The sequence below is a fragment of the Sarcophilus harrisii genome, chromosome 3 (genome assembly GCF_902635505.1).
Source record: "Sarcophilus harrisii chromosome 3, mSarHar1.11, whole genome shotgun sequence".
In the NCBI taxonomy this organism is placed as follows: domain Eukaryota; kingdom Metazoa; phylum Chordata; class Mammalia; order Dasyuromorphia; family Dasyuridae; genus Sarcophilus; species Sarcophilus harrisii.
In genome coordinates, this window is record NC_045428.1 from 32,664,539 (window position 1) to 32,686,921 (window position 22,383).

The following is a 22,383-nucleotide window of genomic DNA, read 5'->3' on the forward strand; positions in this document are numbered from 1 at the left end:
GTAGATATATATGCATATATTTAGCTAAAATCTGGTACCAAGATTCTCCTCTAATTTATACATATGTGTTTATTTACACATGTACATATATACTACACATATGTTTATATTTATACATTAGTTATGATATATTCTTATATACTAATATATATTTTCCTCTGATATATGTAACTGTACACATATATATGTATAAAAATAAATGTGTATTTGTATGTATATGTGTATGTTCTCACACACATATAAATTGTCCTTCTCCATTGCCTCCATTCTGTAGCTGATCAAAAACATTCTGCTTTCCTGAGCAGCCCTACTCACTGGCCTTCTTGGCTGACAAACTCTCTCTTAAGTCCGCGGGTGCTCTGAGCGGAGTTGAACAGGATCTGCTTAAATTAGAAACTCCCTTGAAAAAAGGGAATCAGATTTATTTATCTATCAGTTCAGAAAGTCAGAGGACACGGGGTTAGAGATAGTGATAATATTCCCTTTAATGGAATGGGCCAGCAGATACACAAACTTGGAGCTGAAGGTCATTCACATACTAATAGACAGAATTTTTTTTTCCTGGAGATATGATAAAGTGCTTCAGTGCTATGCATAGACTACAGAAAAAGGGCCTTCAAAGCACTAACTGCAGTAATAAATAGTTGCTTTTTATGGGTGTCTGATTTCTACAACTGCAAATTCAGATTTAAAAATGGGATTAGGTACCTTGCTAAGGATTTGATGGGGATGAGTTCAGGGAACTCTTCCTATATATCAATGAAATACATCTGGAACAAAATAGCATTTTCTTGAAATAGAGAACCTTCTAATTATTTTTCTCTAAGGTCCTAGATAGCTCACTGGATAGAATACTGGGGTTGGAATCAGAAAGATCTCAATTCAAATCTGGTCTCAGACATTTACTGTGTGACCCTGGACAAATCACTTAACTCAGTTTGCCTCAGTTTCCTCATCTGTAAAATGACCTAGAGGTCAAAATGGCAAACTACTCCAATATCTTTGCAAAGAAAGTCTGAAATGGGGTCACAAACAGTTGTACAGAAAGGACTGAGCAACAAAGGCCCTGCCTTGATGTCTCCACAACACATGGAGTTCAAATTTAAGCAGTTTCTGTTCAACCCTGCTCAGAGCACCCACAGACTTAAGAGATAGTTTGTCAACCAAGGCAGACCAATGGGTAGGGTTGCTCAGAAGTTCAGAATATTTTTGATCGACTACAGAAGGGAAGCAATGAAAAGGGATAATTTATATCTCCCTGTGGAAATACACATACATGTACATATACACATTTATTTGTAAACATATACATGGGGACACACACACACACACACACACACATATATATATATATATATATATATATATATATATATATATATTAGAGGAGAATGTATATTAGTATTCTTGGCAAGTCTGCTTGTGCAATAAGCTGAAAGATCTTCTAGGCTGTAGGGGGTTCAAATATAGTTTCCAAATAGATAAATAATGGTATCTATACTAGGTAACCTCTTAGCTCCTTTAAGCATAAAATCTATCATCTTTTGGTCCCATTGATATATGGATAAGTGTACTTGCCAACAATGCATTTCATGATGCATTTATGCCTGTCCCTGCCCTGTGCTGTCCAGATCCTCCCCAAAACTCTCCATAAAGAAGTCTGTCCAGTGCACTCAAGGCTTTCCTTGATAGTTTTTGTCAGCCATCCATTTTTTTATTCCTCTCCCCTTTTTGAACTACATGGCCTATCCAGATTTTTTTTCAATTGTCCATCTCCTCATTTTTAACCTCTTTTAGCCCTTCATTCTTTATTGACATTGCATTACAGCCCCTATTAGCCATTCCCTTTGAATGACCACCGACTTTAATTCTTCAGAGACTATGGAATTTTATAATATATCCATGAGGAGGAAGTGAATAGTGAGTTCAATTTTGGCCATGTTGAATTTGAATTTCCAGGGAGGTATTAAATTAGGTTGATCCAACAGAAATTTTGAAATGTACATACAGTACCTCTGAGGCTGGTAATAAAGACTTGGAAGTCATCTACATAGCTAAAACCATGAAAATAAATACAATCCTAAGGAATAAATGGAGGGAGAGAAGAAAAGAGTATTGGTGATCCCATACTTATTTAAGGATAGTCTTCAATAAGGAAGATGGGTGGAAAGGAGATAGATGGATGAATAGACAGAGACACACACAGAGACAGAGGGAGACAGAAAAAAGAAATTTGAAGAGGGAGAGAGAAGGGAAGAGAGAGAGTAGGAAGAGAGGAAAGAATGATTTATTAAGTGCTTATAATATGGCAGATGTTGAGAATACAAATCCAGTCCTTGCCTAATGAAATTTACATTCTAATAAGGGAAATTACATAAAAAAGAGCCAACAAATGATATGGGAAGTAGGAGCCAGATAAATTGAGAATGTAGTTTGGAAAGCCATGGATTGGTTGACTTTGAAGTATGTCTAGCATGAGTACTATTTGAAGTAGTAGTTCTGGGGAAGAATTTACTAATCAAAGGGGATTGTAGTAGAGATGGTACTGTTGGTGATGTAGAGAGCTGTTGGGGGAGAGTAGAAAAATTATCCAAGGGATAATGAGCTGGCCCAAGTCTGAAGGAAAAATATAACTAGACAGTAGAAAGACTTCATGTCTAGATTAGAAGTTCAGATTTTATCTTAAGCACATGTACCAAAGTTTCTGAGTATTGGAAATAAGACACTCTCAATTCTTGCTTCAGAAGTACTGACTTGCCAGATCCCACACACCCTCAAGGTTCTTGCTCATGTTCTTCTTCCATGAGGAATTTCCCAATTGCTTCAGCCCACACAGATCATTCTATTCTTTGAATTTCTGTGACACATCTGAGCTACGCCTCTAATTTGAGGAACTGAAATGCATAGAGGCTTATATGACAATCCAACAAGCTCATGTCCTGTCTCCTCAATCGTATTCTTCCCACGGCCAAGAACTATATATTAGATTTCTTTTGGAAATGTGTTTGTGGCTTTTTCCTGTTTAAAGAGACCAGAGTCATTAAAAGAGGAATGAAGCTGATAATTATTTTAATGATTGATGGAATGGGGAGAAAGACCTAAGTTCAAGAATCTACTATTGTATCATTAGAGATAGTATGCACTGCTTCTACTCAATGATTTCCCCCCTTCATCCACAGTCTTCTCTTTTGTTTCTACCCAATCCCCTTTAGTAATTTCAAACCTTCTTATTTCCAAAAAGCTACTGTGCTATTCTCAGCTGCTGCTGAGGAATCCATCTGAATGTCCTCTCATTCCATCTCGTTTCATTCCCCCATGGTCTCCTCCTCCTCTTTATCATTTTTTTTTATTCTTGTCTTGTTTGCATTCTCTTTCTCTTTTTTTTTTTTTTCCTTCTCAAAAGTATGATTATTGTCACAGGATCATGGACTTTAAATGGGAAGGAAACTCCTGAAAAGCTTAAGTGCTTTTCCCAAGGCCACAAATCAATCACAGGAAACATTTATTAAGTACCTGCTAAATTCTGATTGCTATATCAGGTGCTAAGGATATAATTATAAAAGTAAAATAATCCCTACCCTCATGGAGCTTATATTCATCTAAAACGACAGAACACATCCAGCTTGTGAGTGATGTAGCCAGAATTGCAGCCTGTATTTTCTGACTTTGAATTGAGTGTGCTTTCTTTTCCTCCATACAACCTTTCAGATGTCTGAAAATGACAGTGTAATTTATGTTTCTGAGAGTGAATGAAATAACTTCTTTTCAAGCTGTGCAGAGAAACACTAATACCACCACACGTCTATTACCCAATATGCTCCCTTGCTCGCTATTGAAATTCATCTAACCACTTCAGTTGTTTCTTGGGAAGTCAAAGGATCACAAATCAGTGAAAAGTTCACAAATCAATCTGTACTATTGGCCTTATTTCATATTTTCTCCTCTCCCTTCCATCCCCAATCCCGTACTATTTTTTTTTTTATGTGGAAGTAAATATTAAAGAACAGACAGCATGGGAAATCATTGGACTTTCCTCCTCCATCTATTAAAAACAGTAGACTCATTTATGGCATTGCCACCCACACCCATATGATCCCATTTATTGTGTTCCAATATGATTGTTATTGTTTTTTCATGGCACTCATTACTAAGCCCACTTCCTCCAATTGACTTTAATATTTGTTGGGAAGTCAAGAATAAATAAGCAAGCAATCATTTGGCTTCTCTTTACTTATGGCCAAAATATGATGAAAAAATGAGCTAAATCTATAAATCTGGCTCTCAATAGAACACACACACACACACACACACACACACACACACGTACTCCTCACACCTCTTGTCAACTGTTCTCTACAGACTTTCATAGTTATGGAACTTAATGGTGAATTAGTGGCATTTGATAAACATTGATATCCAAGTATGTAACAATTCTTGTGAGTGAATTCTTGAAAAGGCTGCTTGTTTTTTTTTTTTTTTAAGTCATTCTTTTAACTGCTCTGTGTAGTCCATGAATAACAGGATTTAGCTTCCCTCACATAGAAATTCTTATTTTTCTTAATGTCCTTTTCAGTTTTTTTCCCCAAGATTTAGTAATGCATTTTTCATCCACATTGTGGTATTGAGGGCCATGGATAAGAATAATTCAGATTCTAAACTTGAGAAGGATATATCATGTGAGTAGAAAATATGTTTTCTATATTTGCTTTTCTCCCTCCATTCTAGGTGAAAGACCTTACATTTTTGGGTCTTTTTTTGAAACCTGCAAAGTTCCATTTCCTCCTTCCACCCACCAGCTTTCCATAATTTGTATGGTATCTTAATTATCTTAGTTTTGAATGGGTCAGAAATTCAGAAATGGTAATGATAAATAAACACAGAAGTAGCTAGTGTTTATCTTCATGGTGGAGGATGGATCTGAGGTGATCAATGTAGTCCCTACCTTGCCTCTGATCCCAAATGGTTGGCAATGAGTTAAAGAGAATAACCTGATGAATGAATAGATGAGGAAATTAATGAAAAAAAAATTAAGTACTTACATTATGCAGAGAACTGCGCTAAGCATTGAAATACAAAGAAAAGTTATAAAGTCCCTGCTCTCTGGTGGGTATCAGATGGCAAAGAAGGAAAGGGGCAATTTAGTTTATTTATTCAATCAGAAAGATACATATGTGTGTGTGTATATACTTTTGTAGAAGCATGTAAATATATCCATACATTTATATACATGCATGTGTGTATATATATATATATATATATATGCCATATAATGGGTATATAAATGCTCTTAGTAAAAAAGAGAAAGACAAATAAAGGATAGCGCATATGTAGAGAAATGCCAATCAACATATCAATTATGTTGATAAACATAATTTAGATTAGCATTTTACCTATTTCAAAGAAGGCAAGCTTGTAGGGAGAAGAGGCAGGATAAGTATGATCTCCCAGCAGGTTTTAGAATGACAAGTTCATAGATTAGAGGTGGAAGGGGTCATGATTTACTTGCCACTTGACTTGTCACCAGAGCCATGCTGGAGTTGATTCAAACTAGCACACAAGCCAATTGTTCAATTTTCAGTGGGAGCTTTTACACTAAAATTATTGCTTTGTTCATTCTCATACTTAAGAAAGCAATGGAAAAATATTAAAAATCTAAATTAAAATTAAAAGGGTATCATAAGTATTTCCCTAAGTGTATCCCCAATTCAGAGAATCCATTATTAAATATTGTCATCATATCCCTGATTCTTTATCAGTTAAAGTCTGAAGGAGAACTTAGTAGTTGGCCTAAAGGGGAGATTTTTTACTCAGGTGTGCGATGGAAACCAACTCTCATATTCTGTGTGTGGTGACGTATTATAGAGAAGAAGAAACAGGGAAGGTTACAGGGAAGTGACATCTATCATTTCCCTGGATCTTAATTTCTTAGGATATTTTTTTAACTGGACTTGTGATTTCATCTATGCCATGAGAAACACTTGCTTTACCAATAGAAATGGACACAGCCTATGTCTAATCTGGCCCAGGATCTCACAGATAGAAGGTGTCAGTTAGGACCTCAAAACAGTTGACCACACTTCTATTTATCACTGCCTCTATAATTGTGAAAACTTCCCAAATGACTAGCCAGACAAAATGGGCTTTTTTTTTAAGGCTTTTTAACAAATTCAGGTGAGATGATATAATAGTGATGTTGCTCCAGATAAGTGTACTGATTCATTAATTAATGAGTCAGTGAGAATAGGATTTGGGAATATTCTCTTTTCATTAGATTTTTTAAAAATTTAGACAACTTAAGCTTGTTGGAATTAAATGATCGATATGCCTGCATGGCTTATTAATTACTTAATGAGACTTATGTAAGTTGTTAATATACTGTAAAGACAGAGGATATAGACAAGATTGAAAGTTTAGCTCAAGGAGGGAGCTAGATCTGTGAATTGTTTAAAAGGAAATCTTTCCAACTGTACACATTTAGGCTGTTTGCTAATGATTCCTTTTAAAAAAGTAAAGAATGTATATGTCAGGTTTTTGTTAAGTTTTTCTCTCTAGAGCATAGTTTGGTAGGCAAACACAGAATGTCACAGGACCGTTGGGTTTGTGAAGTGAGAAGTGGGGATGGCTTTGCTCTTAGACGTGACTTGAAAGACCAAGTCCTTGTTCAAATAGAGATCATTCTTAAACATGATCCATCTTCCCCTTTCAGTCCCCAACACAGACTATGATTCAACTCCTTAGATTATAGAAAGGAGACAAAGAAAAAATAAGACCTCCAGCCACATCTCCTCCCCATCTGCTGGCTACTTACTGTACTTTAAAAAAAAAAATGTTCAAATTCCCAGAGAGACTCATTATAAAGCTGAGATTGAAGTAAGTAATTAATTCAGGAAGGTTGATATTGGTTTTTGATGCACTAGAGACTCCCCATTCATCTGCTCAAGTGTGAAAAGAATACTGCAGATTGTGAGTAAGAAAAAGAGATGACAAGACAGGGACTTGGTACGTACTGAAAAATATATAAATTTTTAAAATGCCTTCCAATTGTTAGAAAACTGGTTTTAATTAGAAACATTCCATGGGAAAAAAAAGATCAAATGTAGAATCTTTCAGTTTAGTGGATCCACACCATGCTTCCCAGAGACTAGTAAAGGGGGTAAAGAGCTGTGACCAGAAGTCTAAAGAGAGTCTCAATGCAGTGATGATTTTTTTAAGGATTTATATTTCATGTCTCATTAGGAACTGCCCCCTCCATCTGGTTCCAAATTTCTAAGACTTTTTTGTGGAGTATTAATTATGTCATAAGAAATAACTCTTTAGAGAGTTTTCTCCTGGAACATTTAGTGTGCATATTCTTCAGTTAAAAAAATTTTTTTTTGCGTATTTTTGATCTTCAGTTATATCACATGACCTTCACAAATTCTTAGATAACACATTTCAGTTTTCTTCCCATTATAATTCTGTCTTTTGTGGGTTTTTAAAAGGCTTTTAAAAAACAGGTTTTTGAAATAGTGTTTTTTTAATAGGCTTTGATAACTTTGATATATGAAGGGGTCTGTGATTTAACTAATGCAGCACTTATTCCACCATCACAAGTCTCATTCATACATCTCTCATTCTGTATGATATATCCAAGTCCACTCAGCACCCTGGGACCTTCTTCTAATTTCCCTGATTTGACATGGTTGGGGCATCTTGATGATGACTAGAGCACCAGGTATAAAGTCAAAAAAGATTCATCTTCCTCAGTTCAAATTCGACCTCAAACAATTAATAGCTGTGTGACTCTAGGCAAGTCACTTAACTCTGTTTGCTTCAGTTTCCTCATCTATAAAATGAGACTTATCTAAGTTGAGAAGGTAAATTGATAAGAAAGAAATGACAAATGATTGTAGCGTCTTAGAAAAATGAGATCATGAAGAATAGGACATAATTCAAATTCCTATCAGAGCCTGCCCACCTTCTTTTCCATTTATATAATCTCTCTTTTAGCGTCCTTTACATTACAGTTCTTGATCAGGAATATGTTGCAGTTTGCTTGAGCTCACCATGCTTTTCCTCATTTCTCTTTTTTGTTTAACAATAGACTCATTTTCCAAATATTTCCCTGCTATTCCTGAGCTCAAGGCTCTGGTGAATTGAGATAAAACAATTAATGAATGATCTTTTTATACTGCTTCATAGTTTACAGAACTCTCTGGTTACATTTGAACTTCATAGTAACCTAGTGAAGTAGGGATTTCAGGTGGAATAACTTCCATTTTTACACATTAAGGTATCAAATCTCAAAAAAATTGTCTTATCTCTGCAACATCAATTTAATTTTTTTCCCTGTCACTGTTCAACACCTCATTACGATCTACCTACTTGACAAAAATGGTACTATAACATATTTTCACACTTCCACTTGCTCCTTATCCAATCTTTCCTTTATATAGCTACCAAAACAGTCTTCCTTATTCATAAAGTTTAATTGTAGATTTATAGGATTCTAAGTCTCAAGCTGAAAGGGAGCATAGAGGCCATCTTATTCCTTGCTCCCATAAAGAAAATGTCTCTTGGTCCTATAAAAAAAATGGAATCAGGAAGTTTAAGTGATATCATACAACTACTGCTACTGCTGCTGCTGCTACTACTACTACTGCCACCACTACTCTCAACTTAATAAGGTCTCCCAAATATTTTACATTATATTAATTATAGTAATATTAACTCAAGTAATCTTCTTGCAACTTTGATAAAGAGATATACTTATTATGTCCATTTTATAGATTAGGAAACTGAGGCAGAATTTAAGTGACTTGCCCAAAGTCATACAGCTAGACTGGATTTGAACTCAGGTGTCCCTGGATTCCCAGATTCCACTATATCTAGTTTCCTCTAGGCAGACAATAATCTTGCCATTAGAGACAAGATTTTAACCCATCCTTCTTATACTGAACCAGCTATGGGACTCATCTGCTGAAATTTGTTCAATGGTTTCCCATTGATTACTGAAGAAGACGTATATCAAGGCCCACTATCATCAGGACCTACCCATTTTAGGTTTTAATACCATATACTACCTTCTTATTGTATTATGTTGTAACCAATTGGATTATTGGCCATCCCCTTCATATGACTCATGCTTACATCTCTTTTGCTTTTCTTTAACTTTTATTTTGGATTTCTTGAATTTCTTTACTGTTCCTAATCTATACATCAGTCTGTTGAAATCCTTCAAGATTCTAGTTTTTCAAGGTGTTTTTTTTTTTTTTTTGTGGGAGGGGTTGTTATTATAGCCATAATAAAAAATGAATGAAATTATCTTTTTAAAAAGAAAGCAAAATGTAAAAAAGGATTATGCACAAAATGACTGATATCTATTACATATAATTTTGTTTTCAAGAATGTCAGTTCTGTGTGCAACTTTCTAAGCTATCCTGCTTGTCTGGGCTTATTCTCAGTTTCTTTCTGTTCTCTTCTGTGCATTTAAAAACAAACAAACAAACAAACAAAAAACATCTGAGCAGCTAGTTGGTAGAGCACCAGTCCTAAAGGCAGGAGGACCTGAGGTTGTGTGACCCTGAGCAAGTCACTTACTCCACCCCCAATTGCCTTAGCAAAAAAACAAAAAACAAACAAACAAACAAACATTGCAAGCACACATAATTTTTTTTTTTGGGGGGGGTGGGGTAGGGTGGCTAGCTTCTCCATCCTACCCACATCTCCAATGAGTGAACAAAAAAGAAAACAAAACCCTTATAACAAATTTACATAGACAAGAAAAACAAATTTATACTTTGGTAAAACCCATTCAAACGTCACCTTTTCTCTGAACGTTGCTCGATCCCTTCCCTCATTTTTCTCTATCCAGTCAAAAACACAGCCTTCCTCACTGGACTTTGGCCATATTTCTTTGTTTTTATTCTATCCACTATCTCAATCTGATAGCACAGTTATGTTTGTGGGAAACCATCTCACTAGGTTGACAATTCCTGGAAGGCAGGAGCTATGGCTTCCTTATCTATGCATCTCCTCCACAGCTTAACCCAGGACTGAACATACAGTAGGTGAATTGGCTTTTCAGAGCTCTCACATTGAAACACTCAAATGGTACACTTTGGTTAGAATTAACCTGATACATTATCATTTATTTATTAAGAGCTGATTTTACTAAAGTTTTAGTCTGAAGAATAAAGTTGACTTGTCCAACTTCAAAATATGCCCTGATATTTCCTCTACAAAAGGTATTTGACATGCAGAGAAATTGGGGACCAGGGAGTTAAGGACTATTTAAATTACCAGTATGTAAATAATGAAGCAGAACAGGGACCTTCTATTCCCATCCTACAGTTGTAATAATAGCTATCCGAATTGCTTATTCAACCCCTAGAGTACTTTTTCACCTTTTTAAAAAATTCAACCCAAAACACAAGAGATGTGAAAATAAAAGCAGAACAGGAACCCCTTTCACTCCGATTTGCTGTGGAACCTGTATTGGCGGCACCATCCTGTTCTGCTGTGAAATGACATGTCGGGTGGGGTTGGGCTAATGCATTCTGTCACGAAGTTGACAGTAATCTTATTAAAAATATCCAGAAATAATTTGCTGTGTGGGACACAGTGCATTTTTCATTTTACTTTAAGCAAAAGATTCTGAAGGATTCGTTCCAAGTTAAACTTTTATTAAGGTCACATTCGAAATTGAATTTCTTGTTAGTTTTTCTTCCCAGGGATAGGATTGGCTTATGATTATTTTGTATTCGTCTTTGTGTTGTACTCTGGATGACAATGGATTTGTATCTTTTAAAAAGAAAGACATTGACACAACCATTTATAACAATAAAACATTCCTTGGAAACATGACTTGGGACTTAATTTTTCCCAATGATAAATCCTTGTACCAAAGTTTTTCTCTGATGCCTCCTCTGGGATGAATGTGACTAAAACCCCGATAGTCATGTCAAATTAGCCCAAGCTCTTGCATTTTGGCATATACCTGGAAGTACCAATCAGTTGTGTTTTTGTCATCTGCAGGTCAGCCCAGCCAAGATCAAGGAGACGGTGTAACAGAAGGCTGGCACCAGGTGATGGTTTCTTTTGACCACGCCAGCTCATGAAGTCATCTATTAAGGTCTGGAGGGGTTGTGATCTCTGTCTGTGGAAAGGTGTACTCTTCCTACTGAGAAAATCAACAACCTTTTGAAACATCAGAGTAAGTCATTAATCGTTCTGGAATCAAACAAAAACTTTTTTTATGATGAGGGCAAAAAATATTGCTTTATTATAACCAATAGTTTTCTTTATAGGATTTGATGTATCTTTAGCCAGAGAAGGTAATTTTGACATTATTTATCTTTCACGGTTAGTAACTCTTGAGCTAAAGAAGCATGTTGTAATATAACATTGAAAATAATAACTAATATTCATATAGTACTTTAAGGTTTGCAAAGAGATTTATATATGTTATTTCAGTTAGTTCTTAACAAATATCCTGGATATCATTATCCCCATTTTACAGGTAGGGAATCTGAAGCAGAAATAATTTAAGTGATTCACTTAATGTTACAAAACTAGCAAGTATTTGAGGCAGTATGTGACCTTGTCTTTTTGACTCAAAGTCCAGCATTTTTAGGTGCCATCTAGAAGCTAGATGAATCCTTTCTTTTCACAGGTGAAAAAAAGCTATGTAAGTATCAGGCATGAAGCAATAGGTATCTACCCTTGGATACTAACAGTTGACTAAAGGTGCTAGGGTAACTCTGTGATCCTCTGATTCTTTGAAAGTGAGGTCCAGAAAGCTTTGGTCATTTGCTCAATCACAGAAGTAGTATTTAGCACATTGAAATCATACAAATATCTCACATAAATAACTCTTTTGATTTTGTATTTTCATCTGTGTGTGTGTGTGTGTGTTGGGAAGAAGAAGTTATGGAACCTGAGATTCTACTGGTTTAAGTAATTCCTGATGAGAGATTTCCCTTTACCAGTGTAGGCTGGCCCCTATTCTGGAGCTTCCAAGAGGCATCTAGGGCTCTAAATGTTGAAGGATCCAAAACCAGTATTATGGAAAACAGAATTTGCCCAGACTCATGCAGCTAGAAAATATTGCCTCCAGGTTTCCTAAATCCAATATCCAGAGTTCTTTCTACCACTTCATGCTGCCTTATATGTCTACAGTTATAGAGTAATTAGCAAAAAAAAAAAAGAATAATTATAACCTAAGCAAGTATTTCAGTGACTGTTAATCTCACTTTCATTCAGGATGCTTTGTAAGTTTCATGACTTTGTGGATTTCGGCAGATGTATAAGACCTAAAATAAATTACACACCAAAATTTTCAAGGTTTTAGGACATAGATTACTGTCTGAAAAAGTAAACAAAGGCTGCCACATTTTAAGGGTATCGCATTTGGATTAAGGGATGTTTGTCTATCAGCAATGAAAACTATATATACACACACACACACACACACACACACACACATATATATATATATATATATATATTTGTCATCCTTAGGAAAGTGGGCCACTGGGGATGCAGATGGGACAGCTGTGCTCCTTAATTGTATTGGAATTAATAAAATGCAACTTTTACAACCCATTTGCAACTTATCACTGGGGAATACATTTTATTGCCACTTTGGGTGCCTTTTAGTTAATAAATTCTTGCCTTTTGAATGTAAGTGTTTGGCTTCAAATCCCAGATACAAGTTTATTAAAAATTGTAATAGTTCTTAGAGACTATAAAATGAAATGAAGTGCACAGAATGTGTGTTTCCAGTGCTTGACTTTAAAACCATTTTTTACATGACTAATTTCAATATTTCCAACTTAAGCAGACTGTTGTTGAATTTAAATGATTATTAAATATTTAACCAGCCAAAGACATGATCTATCATTTTGGACTTAAAAATGTTTTCTCTTCATTTCTTAGACATTTTAAAATTATATCAGATGAACTCCTTAAATTAATACCTTTCCCTAATGATTATGCAAACCATATATTTTTTTAATTCAAAATCATTATTGCAAATTCTGACTTAGCAGCTCTTTAAGCATAGTGACACCTTCGGTGAGAGCCACATAGAAAGACCCTGAAGCTAAAGGCACTTGAAAAAGCTAGGTTAAAATACATTCCTTTTTGGTTGAAATTTGAGCTTTTGGGACTGAGGATGGAGTATTGCTTCACTCAACATTAATCAGGTATTAACATTCCTCTATTACTGTGTAAACTGAGGGTGTAGGTTGCTGAAAGTGTCTCAGAAGTGAAGATTTGTCCTAAGAAATATGGGGGCATTTGTCTTCTGCGTTCCCAGCATCCCTTTATGCTGTTCATTCTCCTCTACTTTGTACTCTCATTTTTCAATGGAGTAGAATCCATAGAACAATAACTTCGGAAGTAAGAGAATCTGAGTTGAAATGTCCCCTCTGATATGTCGAGTTTAACATTACTTAAATCATTGGACCTATTTAACCTCAGTTTCCTCCTCTATAAAATAAATGAATGGGCTATGATGCCCACTGAGGACTTTTCCAGATATAGATCCATGACTCTAATTCCCTATTAGAACTTTCTATTTTAGAGTGAGAAGTGATTTGAGAGGTTGTTTATTCTAAGTTGTTCATTTTTATTTTATTTTTTAAGGAAACTGAGGTCCAAAGAGATTAAGTCCACGGTGAACCAGTTTGAGGCAAGATTCAAATGTAGATGTTAACTGACTCTAAATCAACTACTTATGCCACTGTACTATAGCTAATTATCTTCAGGTTTATTATTTCCCTAACCTCTTTGAGGGTAACCCATAGAGGCAAGGGAGAGAGAAGGACAAAGAGACAGACACTCAGACAGAAAGAAAGACACAGAGACAGTGAAACAGAGGAAGGAAAGAAAGAAGGAAGGAAGGAAGGAAGGAAGGAAGGAAGGAAGGAAGGAAGGAAGGAAGGGAGGGAGGGAAGGAGAGGAGGGAAGGAGGAAGGGAGGGAAGGAAGAAAGGAAAGAAGGAAGGAAGAAAGGAAAGAAGAAAGGAAGAAAGGAAAGAAGAAAGGAAGGAAAGAAGGAAGGAGGGAGGGAGGGAAGGGAGAGAGTAATGGATTATTTGTTAGAAATAGTATGGATCTTCATGATCCATATCACTTCATGTATTACTTGAATGTAAGCAGATACAATAAAGAAAGGCTGCTTCATGGTCCTGCTTCCATTATATATATATATATATATATATATATATATATATATATATATATATATTAGTCCATCATTTCGTGAATTTTTCCTGGAACCAAATGTGTGACCAGCATCTTGGGGCACCTAAATAATTAGAGGACATGTTGGAAGTCATTAGTGTAGGCTAGAATAATTGCCCTTGATTTCTCAGAGGAGAAAGAACTTCAGTCAGTCCTTGAAGAATGACTACCCAATCAGTCAGCAAATATGTTTTAAATAATTACCATGTGCTGAGGAGACACACACACACACACACACACACACACACACACACACAAAATCTCTCTTGTCAAAGGATAGGACTAGGAAGGGTAAGTTGAGGGCAAAGTGGATAAGCAGAAACATAGACTTGGGTGAGTGATAACAGAATGACCAGACTCATACAGTTAGAGATTCTGAAGAGACTCCCCTTGCTAGGAAGGCCAACCTAAACACTTAATTCCTCATGGTAAGAGAAGAGGTGTCAAGGATGTATCAGTTCTCTTGAGGCAGCCCATTCCATATTCAGAGAACTCTAATGGTTCAGATTTTCCATGTGCTTCTATTCAGTTTTTATCTCATCATTTATACCCTCTTCTTCATGCCATCTGTTAAATATTTGAAGATGGCTCTCATGTCCCTTTTATGTTCCTTCTAATCACTCTCTTTTTTGCAAAATCATTTACCATATGACAGAAACACAACAGTTTTCACCATTGTGACTCCCCTACTCTAGAAATTCTCTATCCTCTCAGTGACCTTCTTGAAGATGGTATCTGAAACTGAGCAAAACATTCTAGATCGGAAATGTTAAACACAGGATCTTCTTGCCTCATTGCAGGATGAGACACTCATGAATATGGTTCTGAACCAGATCAAAATGTAACTCGGAAATATTTAAAGTAATTTTTAAAAAAGAACATAGATAATGGTAAAATGGATTGTCTAAGACAATATGTGGCTCCAGAGAGTGCTTATATGCGATTTAGTGACAATCTTTCTTTTTGACTTTGGCTATATTGCGCTAATCTGACCAAGACAGAGTATGGAAAGTCTCTTACCTCCTGTCCTTGGGCTCTGAGTCTTCTTTAATTAGCTCAATTTCATAGCAGCTTTTCAGGAGCCACATATAGAGAAGTAGTAGGCTAGGGAGGGTGAGGAAAGACCACATTAGAAAGTGCCTAGAACATGCATACTTATTTTGTATTTAATTTATACTCTAATATATTTAACATGTATTGGTCATCCTGCCATCTGGGGGGGGGGGGGGGGAAGAAGGGGAAAAAATTGGAACAAAAGGTTTGGCAATTGTCAGTGCTGTAAAATTACCCATGCATATTACTTGTAAATAAAAAGCTATTAAAATAAAAAAAAAAAGAAAGTACCTAGAATCTACATCGAGAAAGAGGTCTGTGGAGATTGAGTGTAGATCACAACATAGTATTTTCTACATTCTTCTTGTTGTTTGCTTTCTTTTTGTTTTATTTTCTTATTGATCAGATTTTTCTTGTGCAACATAATTGTAGAAATATGTATAGAAGAATTGCCCATATTATCATATATTGAATTACTTGCCATCTAAGGAAGGGGGTGGGGTGGGGGAAGGGATTGAAAAAAGATTCAGAACTTAAGATTTTGCAAGAGTGAATGTTAAAAACTATCTTTGCATCTATTTTGAAAATAAAAAAGCTAAAAATAGAATTTTAAAAAGAAGTGCCAAGAAACTAGAAACAAAAGAAATCGCCACTAGTGGTAATTTCATATTTAAATATAAAGTGGATATTCATGATTATTTAAAGATACAGGGAGATTTGATACAAAACACTTGTCACAGTTATGACTATTCTAAAACATATTAATTAATGTTCAAAGGATCATAGGATTTAGTGTTGGAAGGGCCCTAAGAGATCATTTATTTCAGTACCCTCATTTTACAGATGCGAACACTGTGGCTCAAAGTGTTATATTTATCCATTAACCAGATGTGTTCAATGATATCTTAACTGTGCATCAGCACATTCTTGGCTGTATATTATATCATTCTATACTGACATTTTACCTTTAGTTTAGCTGTAAACATCTACAGATAAATTCAACAAGCAAAAATATTAAATGAGTCTTTAAATAATTATTTGAGAGGAGAAATGCAGGAAGGGGAGATTAAGATATGTTATTCTATATGTATAGGAGAAATCACAGCATGGAAACTCCCACCAACGCAGATCAACAAATAATAATTAATGTTCTTAGAAGTCCCTGGGACACTGAGATTTGTCACACAAGGAACAAGACTTGAACTCAGAAGTTCCAGAATTCAATGTCTCTTATGTATTAACCCAGGCTTCTCTTAAATTATATACTTGATAGATTTTTTAAAAATGTATATTTGAATCAACTAGGCTACTCAACTATTCCCATTCTAAAGAAAATATATTCCAATTCCAAAAGAAAAAATCTTGGAGCATTAGGGGATATGGGAGAGAAAAAGAAACTCAAGCATTATGAGCAGTAATAAGAGCTGTTTAAAGAGAACTCTTTCTCTTCAGCCAGACATCTCTTCCTTTCCCAGCAACTGAATTCCTTTAGATTGCACTCCTCTATACCCTTTGTTGGACATCTCTCCACCTGCTCTTTTCTAGCTTCTTCATACATGTTGTTTTATTTTTCCTATTAGATTATAAGCTACCAGAGGATGAGAATTGTCTTTTGCTTTTTCTTTTATCCCTAGCATGTAGTACAGTGCCTAGCAGATAGTAGATGCTTCATAAATATTTACTGAATGACTATTCATAGAGTTAAAAAGGAATCCAGACTCAACAGAAATACACTAACCCCCCTCCACATACATTTACTTTCTAATTTTTATGTTGTTAAATTAGCAGTCATTATAGTTTACAAGGTGATTTCCTATGCATCACTATGTTGTTTAATCTGATGAAATCAATAGTGTCACTGATATTTTGCCCATTTTTATACATGAAGAAACTGTGGCTTAGCTTAATTGGCTTCCTCAAATTGCTTGAATTTAAGTGACTTGTCTAGGCCACACAGCTTGTAAGTGGCTGAGGCTATTTGAGTTCAGGTCTTCCTAGCTCCATACCCAGCACTCTATCCATTGTGCCATCTAACTTCCCTAACACAGCTAGTATTGTCCAGAGATGTCTGCCTTAGGAGTTCTCTTTAAATAGCCCCTTACTCCTTCTCACAATGTTTGAGTCTCTTCCTCTCTCCTCCCTCCCCTAATGCTGCAATAATCTTTCTTTTAGAATTGGAATAGATTTTCTTTGGAATGGGAATAGATGAATAGCCTGGTTGAGTCTTTCTAATTTCAAGTCCAATGGTGTTAAAATATAGAAGTTCTAATCTCAATATGTATAATCTTGTATAACCAAGAAAAAAAAATCTTGCATTTTTCCAAGCAAGTGATTTTCAAATTTCCTGTTTTTTTTTTATGGGAAGCATGATATTGATGCCTTTAAATAGCCACAAACAGGATGAAATATAATTAATCATATTAGGGAATAAGCATGGATTAAGCACCATACTATGTGCCAGACACTATGATAAATCCTTTACAACATTTTCTATATAATTATTAATCTGTCAAAAAGCCAAACACACTAAACAAAAATATATAACAGCTCCTCCCTTTTGTAACTTTATAAAAATATACTGATATCTCTTTTTTAATCTTACATATATTTCTGAATATATCATTTCTCCCTACCCTACCCAGTGAGCCATTCCTCATAACAACAAAAAAAAGAGAAATTAAAAAAAAAGCTTAACAAAATTAACTAGGATGTCAATTGAGTCTGAAAGTATATGCATAATGTTCCATAGTCATAATCTTCCACATCTACAGGATGGGATAGAACTGCATTTTTTCATCTTTTCATCTTTTCTCTGGGGTCATTAAGGATAGGGTTGTTTAATCCTCTTTGTTAAAGTTATTATTCTCTACATTTGTATTTTTGCAATTATTTATATTTTTCTTGTGGTTGGACCTGCTTGATTGTGGATCAATTTATATGCCTTCCCAGCCTTCTCTGAATTCTTCATATTTGTCATAGTTATGGCAGAGTAACAGCTATTCCTTTTGTGTAACACAATTTATTTGAATATTCTCTTGAATACTCTTGAAATTGGATACCTGTTCTTTTATTTCCCCAAGATCTTTACTTTTATAAGTGTTGCTACAAATATTTTAGCATACAGAGTACCTTCCTTTCTGTCTCTAACTTCCTTCTAGTTCATTCTTTCTTTTAACAAATGGTTGACTATTAAATTCCAAGTTAATCATCTGATCACATTTAGTCATTTTTTTACCCTGAAAGGCACTGCTGTGCTCAAGGACTAAAGTTAAAGAAGAAGGAAAAGTACAGTGTGATTGTCTTTAGGTAAGCATCCTGTGTCAAAAGCAACAAAACAAGGTCACAAAAATAGGAACAATTACTTGGGTTTCAGATGAGAGCAAGAGAAAGAGAAGTAACTAAACTACAGAATAGCTGACAGCTTTGTCAAATAGGATTCAGGACTTATTTGTGGCATTTAAACCTTGCAATTTTGTCTAATTTCCTCTTTAAAAAAATGCCATAGCAGTAAAATGGAAAGTGTGGCCATTATGAAGGACTTGAGAACCAAGCCATTGAAGTCAGCTGATAAGAGTCTTTCTAGTGGATTCTTCCATAGCCAGGGAAGTGTAAAACACACTGAAGACATAGAAAACAAAATTGAAAAGGGAAAATCAAGGAAGGAATAAGAAATTAGTGATGATCAGCAGTTCTCTTGGGCCTAGGAATGCTCAATTTAGTTTAACGGCAGATTTATTAGTATCGTGCCCATGGCCTAGGTTCACATTCTGGCTCCATTACTCATTTCCTCTGTGACCTTGGACAATTGATTTCATCTCCTTAGTCCTTTACTTCTTCATCTATAAAATGAGATGATTTGACTAGATGACCCAGAGGTCTTTTCCAGCTTAAAATCTATGAACCATGGAGGTACTAGAGGAAGAGGGGAGGGCAGAAATCCCCTAGCGAATCACACATCCCCTGGAGGTTTTCCCAGACATACTTTCCCAATAACATTGTTAATAAATCTTTTGACTTAGCAAACGTTTTTAAGGGCCCGTTATATGCCATTATGCCAAACATTGAGATTATTAAGACAGATATAAAAGGTAGCCTAACCTGAACAGGTGTACCTTCTACTGTAATTATCCCACTGTGAAATCATGAAACTCTATTTGAACATTATTCAGACCATCAACTATTTCTACTTTATGTGGCTGCATTTCTGTGAAAATTATTACCATCTCTGTCTGCCCTCCTTCACAATCTTTTCTCATGAAATGTAAACTTTTCATGGAGCCACTTAGTGATGTTGGACCATATATTTGTATGAGTTGAAGAGATTTCTGTGCAAGGTTTCTTGATTCTAGGGTAACTCCTTTACTATTTTGACTGTCTGGTCATAATTTCCTATATAGTATGATGGAAAGAGAACAATCTGGAGTCAGAGGATGTGGTTTCAAGTTTGTAATATTTTGGTAAACTATAACAACTGGTTCTCAGGGGCGCAGGCGAACTTTACTTATCACACACTTTTATGTTTAATCTCCTTTCTTAGTCTTTGTTCCATCATTTTTTTTAGTCTAACCCATCAACCAAACAATAAATCAGACTGTTTTTAGCATTTGCTGAATTCTAAAGTATAACTGCCCACAATGAATATGTAACAACTGCTTCTTAAGAGCCAAAATGATCTGGCTCTAGCATACTCCTAGTTCAAATCCTCCCTCCTACACTTACTACAAACCACAAAATAATAAAGTGGGAACTGAAAGCAACCTAAGATATCACCAAATCCAACTCCCTAATTGTACAAATACAGAAACTGAGGCTCAGAGATTAAACCACTCACCACAGTCATATAACTAGATGTAGAATTTGATGTAGAATTTGAACTCAGTTCTTCCTAATTCTTTAATTTGCTTTTCAATGTTTTTCAATGCATAACACTTAATGTCTCTAGTCTGTCCCAATTTTGTCACTTATAAAATAAAAGAATAGGACTAACTGACCATGGTGGTCAATTCTAGATTGATTCAAGATCTATGCTCCCTAATATTTTTACTCAATTCCCCACCATCCCCTTTACTACTTGTGATTTGTATTATCTACTTTGATGGGGTAAGACACATGGTCAATTTTTAATATATAACACAAAAATGCTAATTAAATAGTAGAAGCCAACTTTGATTGCAAACTTTTAGAAATTACTTTGATGGAAATTAATTCCCCTTCTAGGTAAAGAATATTGCCAGATGAGACCATCTTTTCTTATAATTTTTTGTGATGCATTGGTATGTTTCGGAAGGCAGACGCTCTTCTCGCCCCATTTACAATTTATGGCCTTTTACATTTGGAAGCCGATCTGTTGACTGAGAATCATGATGTTTTGAGAGAAGCCTAATGCTTACAAGATGCCTCATGAATATTTCAACATTCAGAATGTCACAGTTGGAAGAACCTTACAAATTATCTTTCTAATGCCCTCATTACAAATGAAGAAACTGAGGATAAAAAGAAAAAAAATTGACCAGGGTCAGACAGGAGGCTTCTTGGAGAGGTGGGGCTAGAAACCTGCTCTGCTGACTTGCAATTTGGCATATTTTCTTGTCCAGTACAGCTCACTAACCTTCAGGATCCAGATTTGCCAAGCCAGTATTTTTGTGGTTTTTTTTTTTAACTGAAAGTTATATTTCTTGACACCCTTTATTTGTCTTGTTTGGATAGGGAAAGAGGTCGTTCTGACTTCATTAAGGAAGATTCTCATAATATGAAAACTCTATTGATTGAAGGATGAAAGAATAAGTGACTTGTCCATATCCATGAAAACCTATATATGCCTAGGTTTTGTTATTGTTGGCAGCAGTGGATGGATAGAATTGGACTAAGTTGGGCAGCTAAGTGGTACCATTGTGCATAGTGCACTGGGTCTGGAGTTAGATTTATATTTCTGAGTTCAAATCTGACCTCAGACATTACTAGTAATGTGACACTAGGAAAGTCACTCAACCACCTTATCTGTAAAATTGGAATAATAATAGCACCTACCCTGGGGGTTGTTGTGAGGATCAAATGCAATAACCTATATGAAGCACTTTGCAAACTTCAAAGACTCTCTAAATGCTAGCTGTTATTATTTTGTTGTTATTCTAGGAGTCACACCCTTCATTTGCTAGCATCCTTTAACATAAAAAAATATAAAGCACACAGAATTTTAGAAATATTAGGGGAAAGAGTGCCTACATTAGAAATTATGTGATATTGAATGAAGGGGATATGTGTTCTGTTTCCTCAGAAATATTTATCATAGGGCAATATGTGAAATATGTCATAAAATAATTATTAATTTGATAGAAAGAATGAATATAGTATATATCAAGTGCTTTCCTTGTGCAGAATGGTAGAGGGTACTTGATGGGCTATAAACCCATTGGTGAATTAGGGGAATATCTCCCCCCATTATGGGGATATTTCCCCCAGTGGAATGGGCAGATGAGGACAATTTGTTCTGATGGCTATGAAAGCATCATTAGGAGCTGGGCAAAACATTGAAAACATTGGCAAAACACTGGATACCAGGCCATATCTTGTCACTGGACTTTGGTCACTGTGGAAGAAAGAATGATGACTTTGTGCCTTTTTTTTCCACTTAAATCCAATTCATGCAGGAATCATTTTATATATATTTTACTTCTTCCTTGATAGACATTTTTGGTGCTAAATTTCTACTGCATAACTATTTTTATCAGACAGATTTCGATTCAATATTAGTCCTAGTAGAGGCATTCAAAAGTAGAACGGACTTCCTCAGAAAGTAGTGGATTCTTCTCTGAAAGTCTTACTGCTTGTTCCAAAATGTCACGTACAGAATTCTTGTTCAGATGAAAGTGGCCCTAACTATCTGGCCATTGAGGGTCCATCCATCCCTTTCCAAAACTCTGATTCTGTTATGCTCTTTGATGGTAGTATTCCTTGGAGCAATGATTCTTTGAAAAGGGTATCAAGAACCTCTAGGGAAAATCTATCAGTTCCTCTCTCTCAGGAAGACATAGCAGATGGTCCCAGAGTTAACTAGCTGTTTAAAAAGGAGGATACATTACCTTTTGGAAATCACAATGCTTTT

The 22,383-nt window shown here is 35.5% G+C and overlaps 1 protein-coding gene across 3 annotated transcripts in view; it reads left to right on the forward strand.

The window, feature by feature from the left end:
* NAALADL2 (N-acetylated alpha-linked acidic dipeptidase like 2) overlaps positions 1 to 22,383 on the forward strand; it is a 1,183,950-nt gene that overhangs the window by 90,253 nt on the left and 1,071,314 nt on the right. For all 3 annotated transcript variants that reach the window (XM_031957680.1, XM_031957679.1, XM_031957681.1), the window contains exon 2: positions 11,017 to 11,194. The gene's annotated coding sequence lies outside the window, so the exon portion shown is untranslated. The remainder of the gene's footprint in view (positions 1 to 11,016; positions 11,195 to 22,383) is intronic.